Source organism: Callithrix jacchus, chromosome 5, assembly GCF_049354715.1.
Source record: "Callithrix jacchus isolate 240 chromosome 5, calJac240_pri, whole genome shotgun sequence".
NCBI classification, from domain to species: domain Eukaryota; kingdom Metazoa; phylum Chordata; class Mammalia; order Primates; family Cebidae; genus Callithrix; species Callithrix jacchus.
Genome location: NC_133506.1, coordinates 91,607,698 through 91,618,937, shown reverse-complemented (window position 1 = coordinate 91,618,937; position 11,240 = coordinate 91,607,698). Strand labels below are relative to the sequence as shown.

The 11,240-nt window shown below is 53.7% G+C and overlaps 1 long non-coding RNA gene across 1 annotated transcript; it reads left to right on the top strand.

The window, feature by feature from the left end:
* Positions 1–4,364: 4,364 nt before the first annotated feature.
* Positions 4,365–10,042, top strand: LOC118153760 (uncharacterized). The gene is made up of 3 exons (XR_008481547.2): positions 4,365–4,443; positions 8,338–8,576; positions 9,183–10,042. It is a non-coding gene; the product is annotated as an uncharacterized LOC118153760 (long non-coding RNA).
* The last annotated feature ends 1,198 nt before the right edge of the window (positions 10,043–11,240 follow it).

The following is an 11,240-nucleotide window of genomic DNA, read 5'->3' as shown; positions in this document are numbered from 1 at the left end:
TGGCAGGTGGTCAGGGGAAGTGAGAGGCCCAGGAGCCCGGAACGGGCTGCCAGCTGAGACCTTGGCTTGGCTGATGAGGAGAGACCTCAGAGACCCTCATTCCATCCCTGGTCTCCTGTCACTAGGGCCTGGTGGGCTCCTTTCCCTTCAGCCCTCAGATACAGAGCCCCTGTCTCCTGCAGGAACTTGGACGCTCACAGATCTCCTACCCCTGGCCCAGAATCCCCTGAGACGCGCACCCTCACCCAGCCACACCTGCTGCCTCCGCCTCCACAGGCGGAATCCCGCTTCCTCTATTCTGTTTCCTGCCTCTATCCTGAGGCCCCAGGCAGCCCCACCCAGATCCGCCCACTAATGGTTTGTGTCTGACTGCAAAGGGCCCCGCCCTCCACCTTCCCAGGGCCCTGGGAGATTCGGGACATTGCTGGGTGCCCTGAGTCTCCGCCCCAGTTTGAAGAGATAGGGGCAAGGGGATCCCCCAGCACCCCCTGCACACGCAGAGCTTGTCCAGGGGCTCCCCTATCTATGGGCGAGTGGACCCAGCCTTTCTTCCCCTCTACGCCTCCCAGTCGCCTCTGACTGGTTTCCAGGAACCCTTGGCCTGCGGCGGATCAAAGACACAGGATACGGACACCCAGAAGCACCCCACCCTTCCAGGCAGAGTCCTTCCCAAAAGAGGTCCTAGAGGACTGGATGCCCCAGATGAGGCCGGCAGTGGGGCGGCAGGAAACAGCGAGGGATGGAGGGAGGGAAATCTGGGGACAGTGGGAATGGGTGGAGAGGAACTTGTGGACAGGAAACCCAGGTCTGGGGGTCACCTGTGGGACCCCTCACTGCCTCTCACCAGCTGAAGACTCCAGCTTGACCAGATGGCTTGGTCCCTCTGCCTTTCCCTCCATCTTTTCCCTTCCCCACACGGCTCCCTTGGCCTGAGAGATGCATGGGGGTGGGTGAGAGGTAGAAACTCCCGTGGGTTCCCCTTGCAGGCCTGGGGCTCACACCCCCTCTTCACTCTGCCTTGCAGCCTGGCGTGGGAGCCTTGAGAGCCTGGGGGAACGGGAAGTCAGAGACACCGAGGGGGCTCCGGACTCCTTCCCACCCTGCAGACCCCAATGTCCCTACCACACTTCCCTCCCTCACCCACCTGCCCGCTGGCTCCTCCCTCCCCAGCCTGGGGAGGCCAGTTTCTCCCTGCTGATTGGCACTCATTTGCACCTGCTCTGCAATGCTCTTAAGTGGCTTTCTCCAGGAGCAGATGCAGCCAGTCTCCCCAAAACAGACTCTGTGTCTCTCCCCTCAAATTGGACGCTTCCTCAAGGTAACAACCGTGTCCCCCCTCAAACTGGGGGCTCCCTTGACATGGGGGCTCTTTCTCCCCAATGTGAAGGGGGTCTCTCAGCTCCTTGTCCAGGTGCTGACCACCCAGCCCACCACAGGCACACATGACTGACTGACAAGGGAGGAGAAGCAAGGCAGGGAGGACTGGGAAAGGAGGACCAGGGAAGGGAGGACTAGCTAGGCAGGACCAGCAGAAGGAGGCCTAGGGGAGGAGGATCAGGGAGAGGACTAGGTGAGTAGGACCAGTGGAAGGACGAGGGAGAGCGATCAAGGGGGAAAGGACTAGGGGAGGGAGGACCAGGGGAGGAGGACTAGGGGAGGGAGGACCAAGGGAGGAGGACTAGGGGAGGGAGGAGCAGAGGAGGAAGACTAGGAGAGGGAGGACTGGGGAGAGAGGACTAGGGGAGAGAGGACCAGGTGAGGAGGATGGGGGAGAAAGGACCAGGTAAGGAGGATAAGGGGAGGGAGGAGCAGAGGAGGAGGACTGGGAGAGAGAGGAGCAGAGGAGGAGGACTGGGAGAGGGAGGACCAGGGGAGGAGGACTGGGGGAGGGAGGACCAGGGGAGGAGGACTAGGTGAGGGAGGAGCAGAGGAGGAGGACTAGGAGAGGGAAGACCAGGGGAAGAGGACTACAGGAGGGAGGACCAGGGGAGAAGGACTAGGGGAGGGAGGAGCAGAGGGGGAGGACCGGAGCAGAGGGGGAGGACCAGAGCAGGTCGTCCTCTATCCTTTCCAAGAGCAAAACAGGAGGACAGGGCAGGAGCATTCCTTTGCAGAGGCCTGGGCTCCGGGGAGTGCTCTGCCTCAGCCCCAGCCAGCCATCAATGCTGCTTCCTCCTTCCATGAAGCTGAGCTGCCCTCCAGGCAGCCAGGGCCAAGCTCCTCCACTACACTCCTGCAGTTCTGTGATCCATGCTGTCTCTGCCTCAGAACCCAGGGGCCCTAGGAGCCTTGTTATTTAGCATTTCCAGATGACACGCTTTTTTTCAGCAAGGTTTCGTGGGGAGGAACCAGAGCTCCTAATCTTCACAACCTGCAGGGGCAGGCACTGTGTTAGCTACAATCACACTCTATGACATCATGAAAAGAGCTCCAAGCTCCAAGAACCTGGGGTCAAATCTGAGCTCTTGCCCCAGTGTGGTCTTAGGCAAGTCATTTTACTTCCCTTAGCTTCAAATCCTGCTTCTCTGCAAAATGAGGGGACTAGACTTTCTTTTTTTTTTTTTTCGAGATGGAGTTTCACTCCTGTTGCCCAAGCTGGATTACAGTGGTGCAGTCTCAGCTCACTCCAACCTCCGCCTCCCAGGTTCAAGCCATTCTCCTGCCTCAGTCTCCAGTGTAGCTGCGATTGCAGGTACACACCACTGTGCATAGCTAATTTTTTCTATTTTTAGTAGTGACAAGGTTTCACCATGTTGGCCAGGCTGGTCTCGAACTCCTGACCTCCAGCAATCTGCCAGCCTCAGCCTCCCAAAGTGCTGGGATTACAGGTGTGAGCCACTGCACCTGGCCGGGACTAGACTTTTGTGACAAATTCTTCATGGGATTCAATTAATCAATATGTAAAAGTAGCTAGCACAGGCCTTGTGGTAACTAGCGGTTTAATAAAGCTTCTATGACTTCAAAGGCTGGCTGGGCAAAGGCTCCATGCCATGAGAAGTCATCCCACCCTGCCTGCAGAAGGCAGAATAACAAACCCCAAATATGTCCATCTCTCAACCCCCAGAACCTGGAAATATGCACCTTATAGAACAGAAAGGACTCTGTGGATGTGAGGCCAATGGTTCAGGAGGGATCTTTTTTTTTTTTTTTTTTTTTTTTGAGACAGAGTTTCCCTCGTGTCACCCAGACTAGAGTGCAGTGTCTCAATCTCAGCTCACTGCAACTTCTGGCTCCCGGGTTCAAGGGATTCTTCTGCCTCAGCCTCCCGAGTAGCAGGGATTAGAGGTGCCCACTACCACATCCAGCTAATTTTTTGCCTTTTTAGTAGACATGGGGATTCACTGTGAAGACCAGGCTGGTCTCAAACTCTTGACCTCAAGTGATCCATCTGCCTCAGCCTCCCAAAGTGCTGGGATTACAGGTGTTAGCCACCGCATTCGGCCACAAGGGATCTTAACAGGAAGGAGATGGGAGGTCAGGGCCCCAGATGGAGATGTAACCAGAGAAGCAGAGGTCGGGCTGATGCTCGGCCTGGAGCCAAGGAGTGCAGCAGCCTCCAGAAGCCGAAAAGACAAGGAACAGTCTACCCTGAAGCCCGCAGAAGAAACACAGCCCTGCTAACACCTCAGTCTTAGCCCCCTAAGACCCATTTTGGACCTCTGGCTTCAGAATTATAAGAGAATGAATGTGCGTTGCTTTACACCCCAAGTTTGTGGTAATTGCTACAGCAGTAAAGGGAAATGAATGCGCTCCCCTAGCCCATTGTAGCACCAGGGTGCTAGCCTCTCACACTCTTGTTAGAATTATTGGGAGGCAGGGCCAAGCATGGTGGCTCATGCCTATTATCCCAGCACTTTGGGAGGCAGGGGTAGGCAGATCACCTGAGATCAGGAGTTCAAGACCAGCCTGGCCAACATGGTGAAACCCCGTCTCTACTGAAAATACAAAAATTAGCCAAGCGCCTATAGTCCCAGCTACTCAGGAGGCTGAGGCAGGAGAATCACTTGAACCCAGGAGGCAGAGGTTACAGTGAGCCAAGATCGCGCCATTGCACTCCAGCCTGGGCAACAGGAGCAAAACTCTGTCTCAAAAAAAAAAACATTAATCCTTTTATTTAATGTAATAATTAATGTAATCCTTTACAGCCAAAAGATGGTTTTCTGTTCCTCTTTGGACATACTACAAGGTCTGACTCAGTGCTTTATACACAGTGGTTGTTCTATTGATGCTTGCTGAGTGGATGCAGGCAGTAAGAGCCCAGAATTGGACCTCATTCAGCACCTAATTGTTGTGTTCATTGTGTGCAGTCACTGACGGGGCTGGGTGCTCAGAATTCAGTACTGAGTCAGCCGAACCCTGCCCTTAATGAGAGCAGGCCGTGAGTGAGACAGACACAAAACAGTGCAGCGCAGCGCAATGTTACTCGCGCAGTGACAAAGGTAGGTGTGTACAGGCACCTTGGGAGGCCCAGGGAGGGAGCAACCCATTCAGACCAAGCCACCAAGGATAGTTTCTCAGGGAGGGACAGCACAACTGTGTTTCGAAGCCAGGGCAGCACTTTGCCAGGCTGAGAAGACGTGGTGGAAAATTGTCCAGGTAGAGTCGGAAATGCACCTGGTATATTAGGGGAACACCCAGAGACCCACGGCTGCATCAGCGTTTCTAGGGGAATGCAGTAGGAGTGCTATGGAAAATGGATCCTGGGCTGGGCACAGTGGCTCACGTCTATAATCCCAGCACTTTGGGAGGCTGAGGCGGGCAAATCATGAGGTCAGGAGTTTAAGACCAGCCTGACCAACATAATGAAACCCCATCTCTACTAAAAATACAAAAATTAGCCAGGCATGGTGGTGCTCACCTGTAATCCCAGCTACTTGGGAGGCTGAGGCAGGAGAATCACTTGAACCCGGAAGGCAGAGGTTATAGTGAGACGAGGTTGTGCCACTGCACTCCAGCTTAGGCAAAAGAGAGAGATTCCTTCTCAAAAAAAAGAAAATGGATCTTGCAAAGAAACGCATTTCTTTATCTCCTGTTTGTTGAGCGCTGTCCCAGGCTCTGGGAATAAACACCACACACTGCATTTTTGCTCTCGTGGAGCTGACATTCTAGCAGGAGAAATGGACAATCAACAAACCAGTGTATGATCCATTGTCCAAGGAAATGCAAAGGGGACGATGAGTGCTTTGGGAGGCTAGAGAAGGCCTCTTCTAGGTGACAGTTAGGCAGGAACTGAACTGTGGGAAGAGCCAGCCATGTGCAGGGAAGGACACCCCAGGCCAAGTAACAGCTGGTCCAAGGGCCCTGAGGCTGGACTAAGGTATCCCTTTTGGGGACCAGAAAGAAGGGCCAGTGTGGCTGGGGCTGAGCAAAGGGACAGAGTCAAGCCACATCAGGTCAGAAATGGGCAGTGCTGAGCAGAGGGTCCAATCCCTGATGTACAGAGCTGGCCCCTGGGGTACTCTTGAGATCAGAACTAAGTAGTGTGGTGACCTCCAGCCCCATGGGCCTGGGAGCCTCACATCCTCAACAGACAGCTTTTGTTTGCTTATTTCACTGCAAACTTCTCAGAGCCTGGAACAAGCCAGTGCACACCATGACTCTCCATGACACAGTGTTTCCCAAACTCATACGGACATGGAGCCACTTTCAAGAGAAGCTGGTGGAGCTAGGGTTCCTGGGAACCCATTTTGGGAATCTCTGGGCCAATTCATAGGTCGTACAAGTGGAAGAAACGACTGGGACAAAGGTTGAAAGGAAGACACCATGACAGGGAGCCGAAGAGTCCAGACTTGCTCCTCCGAGCACGGCTGTTTTCTCAATGTGTCTATTTGTATAGACTTTAATCAAACAAAAGGGATATTATCAATATCTCCAATGCCTCAGTCTCCCGGATAATAATATCCCTTGGAGAGCCACCTCATTCTTTCTAATCCATCATGACCATGAGCTACAATTTATTCATTTACTTCATCCCTGACAACCCCCTCTCTGGTCTCCAAGGCTTTTTGCTCTTCCAAGCGATGGTGTCATCAGCCTCCCTGAACATAAAGCATGGTGAATTTTTGCAAATATATCTTCAGGGGAAATTTTAGCAGTGGGATGACTGGGTTAAAGGGTAAATCCTTTTTCACTTCGAGCGCTATTGCCAAATTTCCTTCCAGAGTAAAATGAAATGATAAATGGAGTTTGCTGTAAAATACTCTTACTTTGGCCGGGCGTGATGGCTCACATCTGTAATTCCAGCACGTTGCGAGGCCAAGGCAGGCGTATCAGAAAATCAGTAGTTCAAAACCATCCTGGTCAAGATGGTGAAACCCTGTCTCTACTAAAAATACAAAATATTAGTCAGGCATGGTGACACGCGCCTGTAATCCCAGGTACTTGGGAGGATGACGCAGAGAATTGCTTGAACCCAGGATGTGGAGGTTGTAGTGAGCCAAGATCACGCCACTGCACTCCAGCCTGGGCCACAGAGCGAGACTCTGTCTTAAAATATATATATACATATATATATGTATACATATATATACACATATGCAATGGTGGGATCACTGTTCATGGCTCACTGCAGCCTTGATCTCCTAGCCCCAAGCGATCCTCCCATCTCAACCTCCTGAGTAGCTGGGACTACACACATGTGCCACCTTACCTGGCTAATTATTGTATTTTTTGTAGAAACAGGGTCTCACAATGTTGCCCAAGCTGGTCTTAAACTGCCAGGCTCAAGCCGACCCTCCTGCCTTAGCCTCCAAAGTGCTGGGATTATAGTCTCTCCCTCTCCCTCTCTCTCTCTCTCTCTCTCTCTCTCTCTCTCTCTCTCTCTGCTCTCTCTCTTTCTCTCTCTCTCTCTCCTTACTCCCCTCTCTATCCTTCCACCTACTGCCATGGGATGACGAAGCATGAGGGCCCTTGCCAGACGCAGCCCCATAACCCTGGACTACCCAGTCTCAAAGTAAATCTCTGTCCTCTGTTAAATCACCCAGTCTCAGGCAGGCACGGTGACTCATGCCTGTAATCCCAGCACTTTAGGAGGCCAAGGTGGGCAGATCATGAGGAAAGGAGTTCGGGACCAGCCTGGCCAACATGGTGAAACCCCGTCTATACTAAAAATACAAAAATTAGCTGGGGGTGGTAGCGCACTCCTGTAATCCCAGCTACTCAGGAGGCTGAGGCAGGAGAATCACTGGAATCCGGGAGGCGGAGGTTGCAGTGGGCCAAGATCCCACCACTGCACTCCAGGCTGAGCTGCAGAGTGAGACTCCTTCTCAAAAAAAAATCACCCAGTCTCAGGTGTCCCATTAGAGCAGCACAGAACAGGCAAAGACCACATCCTTCCCTATATTTTGTGGTTGCTTCTTGTTCTCCTTCCTGTTTCTTAAGAACTGGCTTTTCCTATCCTTTGCCTGTTTTTTTCTGGAGTCTTGTCCTTCCTGGCTTATGTGAGCTTTTCATGAACGTAGGAAGAGCCCTTGGCAAGGTGTTGTAAATGCATTTTCCCAGTTACTTCTTCATTTTCCAACTTTGTTGATAGGTCTTTCTCCATACAAACAATTCCCTCAGGCCAAATTCATTCCTTCTTTTTGCTTCTCTGGGCATTGAGTAGTTTGAAGAAGGAGCTCCCTTTGGTGGCAGTGTGAACGCTGGATAGGGCAGAGCCAGCCCCAGGGCTGAAGGGGTGGCCTGGGAGAGGGATGTGAGGTGAGGATGGGACCTATGGCCGACAGGGAGCCAGGCCTGAGCGGGGATCAGCAGGATGACTCTGTGTTTTCTGGGTGGGTGGGTGACATCACTGAGTAGGACGGGAAGCTAGGACAAGCAGAGTTCACAGAAACACAGCAGTTCCTCTCTCTGAAGCACGTCTCACCCTACGTGGTCACACCTGTTTTTATAGCTGACTCCCCTTCTAGATGTGAGGCAGGGACCACGCCTCCTTTTCTCTGTCCCCGGAAATGTCCATGGTAAATAGTGCCCAATAACTGCAGGCACGAACACATGAATGAACAAATTAATAAATGAATGACTCCAGCACTTTGGGAGGCAGAGGAGGGCAAATCACCTGAGGTCAGGAGTTTGAGACCAGCCTGGCCAACAGGGCGAAACCCTGACTCTACTAAAAATATAAAAATTTGCCAGGTGTGATGGCACACGCCTGTAATCCCAGCCACTCAGGAGGCCGAGGCAGGAGAATAGCTTAAACCCGGGAGGTGGAGGTTGCAGCGAGCCAAGATCATGCTGCTTTACTCCAGCCTGGGGGACAGAGCGAGCCTCTTTCTCAAAAAATACTATTAATTTTAAAAAAGTAAATGACTCGAGTATGTGGTTCCTCTGTCCAGGTAGAGATGCTACAAGGTGGAAGGCAGAATTCACAACCAAAGGGACTTTCTCCTCCCCAGTCGCCTCCCCCAGTAGTTGATGGGGCTGCCACACCTCAAGCCAAGCAGGGGACCTGGCAGTGTTCACCCGCCAGCTGCGTGGACGCCCATGTCTCTTTACGGCAGAAGAGCAAGGGTGCATCTGGCCCTCAGAACTGCAGGATGCACCAGCAGCGATGGAGAAGGCTCCTTGGATGCGGCAAGGTGAGGAAGGAGACCAGACAAGCAAGTCCTCCTCCCAGAGGCAGGGAAGCAGGAGCATGGAGTCACCAGGGAGGCAGGAGGGGCAGAGCCCTGAGCTAGGACCCAGGAAACTTCTAGAAAGGCTGGTTGGCATTAGGGTCCTGGCCTGGAGGAAGACCTCCAGGGCAGGTTAGGAGGGCCAGTCACATCTCCCGGGGTGATTTCACAGTCCCACCTGGGGACAAAAGGATGGAAGCATTGAGCAGACAGATGCCTGACCCGGCAGCAGGAGAAACGGATACATGGAACCCTGTGGGGCTCCCACCTCATGAGGCCACTTCTCCTCACCCCTGTGGTCAGTGCCTCCCAAGGGGCAGGCACCAGTGCTCCCCATGGAGACCCCAGGCCCAGCCACCTTCCGAGGCTCATGCCCTGTTAAACAGGGACACGCTCCGGCCGCCCGAGAGCCCCAAATCTGTAGCAGGAGCGCCCTCTGCTGGCCACCCTGGGTAGCCCCCACCTCTGCGCTGCAGTCTCGGAAGGAGCCCGCGAGGCTGGGGGAGGAAGGGAGGGCCCCTGGAGACCCATCCTACACCTGCGCTGTTCAAACCGCTCCTTCTCCCCCAGGGTCCTGACTCCTCTTCGTCATCTTCAGCTCCACCGTCTCTAGTCCCTTGACCGCCGCAGCACCAAGCCCCGGCTCGGCTGTGTCCATGCCTCTGCCTCCAGGCGCTTGGACCCAAGATTCCCTTCTGAAGCTGACCCGCGCTGTGTATCTTCCCCCAAACCCCCACCTCCATCTCAAAAAAGCCCTTCCCTGCCTTTGGCACCTCTCCCTCCCCCACGCCCACCCGCTCAGGTCCCCCTGTTAAATATTAGCCCAAAAGACAAACTTCCTTCCAGCCTGGCCGGCCCCGAGTCCGAGGGTCCCTGGATCAGACACGCTCCACCTGCGGGGACCTCTCCCTCCTGCCAACTCCTGAGGAGCGGCAGCGGCTTCTGGGCTTCCCACGCGGGATGTGACATCCACAAGGGACACAATACAAACGAACGAGGGGAGAGTCCGTGTGGCACCTGTGCATGCCCACAGGTGGATGTGCGTCCAGGCGAGTCCTGCAGGTGTGTGCACAATGACTGCGCCCACCCCTCTGTGGGGTCTCGCCACGGTAAACTGGGTGGGCTCCATCTCACCCAGGCTAGGGCTGAGCAGGAGGAAGCCGCGGCCTCGCCCCCAGAGGGCAGCACTGAGCTGATCTGGCACGACTGAGTTTCCCATCCAGGGCCTGGAGGGGAGGACTTCAGATCTGAAAAGGAATGCCAGGAATCGAATCCCAAATCCAGGCTAGCGGTTACACTGCGGGCAGAGCGCGAGGCGTACCTCGAAGCCAAAGTGTCTAAAATTGGGCAGTGGATTCACAGATGTTTGTGGTGCCTTCATTCTTAAATCCTACTCATAGTTTGTAAATATTATTTCGAATCTATTCGGTATTACACTTTTTATAAAAGAAAGGCCTCTGAGCTCTCTCTAGAAAGACACTCATCGCTTGGTAAACTCTCCTGGAGCAAAGTGAGCCTCCAAGCCCCCAGATCTCCCCCAGAGCCCCCAGAATGCAGAAGGCTCTGAGTGTCTCTGGGGTTGACTGTGGCTTTGGGGAAGGGGAGAGCCTGGACCCAAGTATCTCTACTGCCCTGAGCGCCAAGTCAGCACTCCTGCAGGATCACTCGCATGTCAACACGCAGCTCACACACTCACACTCCCAGATTCACACACAGGCCCATGCCCACAGATCGATACATACACACTCATACACACACGTTCACTCACAGCTCACAGGCACACTCATAATCTCAGATTCACACACAGGCCCATGCTCACAGGTTCACACACACACATGCTCAAAGACATATACACACATTCACACATAGCTCACATGCACATTCACACACACGTTGACACTCAGACACACACAGACTCATACACGCACGTTCACACACAGCTCATATGCACATTTACACTCCCAGATTCGCGCCTGGGCTCATGCTCAGATTAATACACACATTCACCCATAGCTCACATGCACATATACACACACATTGACACTCTCAGACACGCACAGACTGATACACACACGTTTGCACACAGCTCATACGCTCCCAGATTCACAGCCAGGCACATGATCACAGGCTGACACACACTCATACCTATTCAAACGCAGCTCACATGCACATTCACACACACATTGACACTCCCAGATGCACACACACACCAGCACATGCTCACAGACTTCCCCATACACTCACACTCACAGGCTCACATCCACACTGTCACCCACTCATGGACACACTTGTGCAAACTTTCACACACACCACCTCTCACGTGTTCACACCTTACACATTCACACAAAGACGCCATTGCCACGCTGACCTGTTCATCTTACATCCTCACCAGAAGAGAGGAGGGGCTTGTATCCTCCCTGATAACAAGAGAGATTTCTAGACTCTTCCCAGGAGACCGCAGCCCCAAGGTAGAGGAATGTTCCTCCCAACCTGGAGGAAGCAAAGTCGGGGCCAGGACTGGGCCTCAGAGGAGCTCCCGGGCCTTCCTGCACCCACTCGCTGGCTCATCCTCTCACTCCCCGGCTGGCCGTACAAAGGAGGGCCTGGCCTAGGGATGTGGCAGAGGAC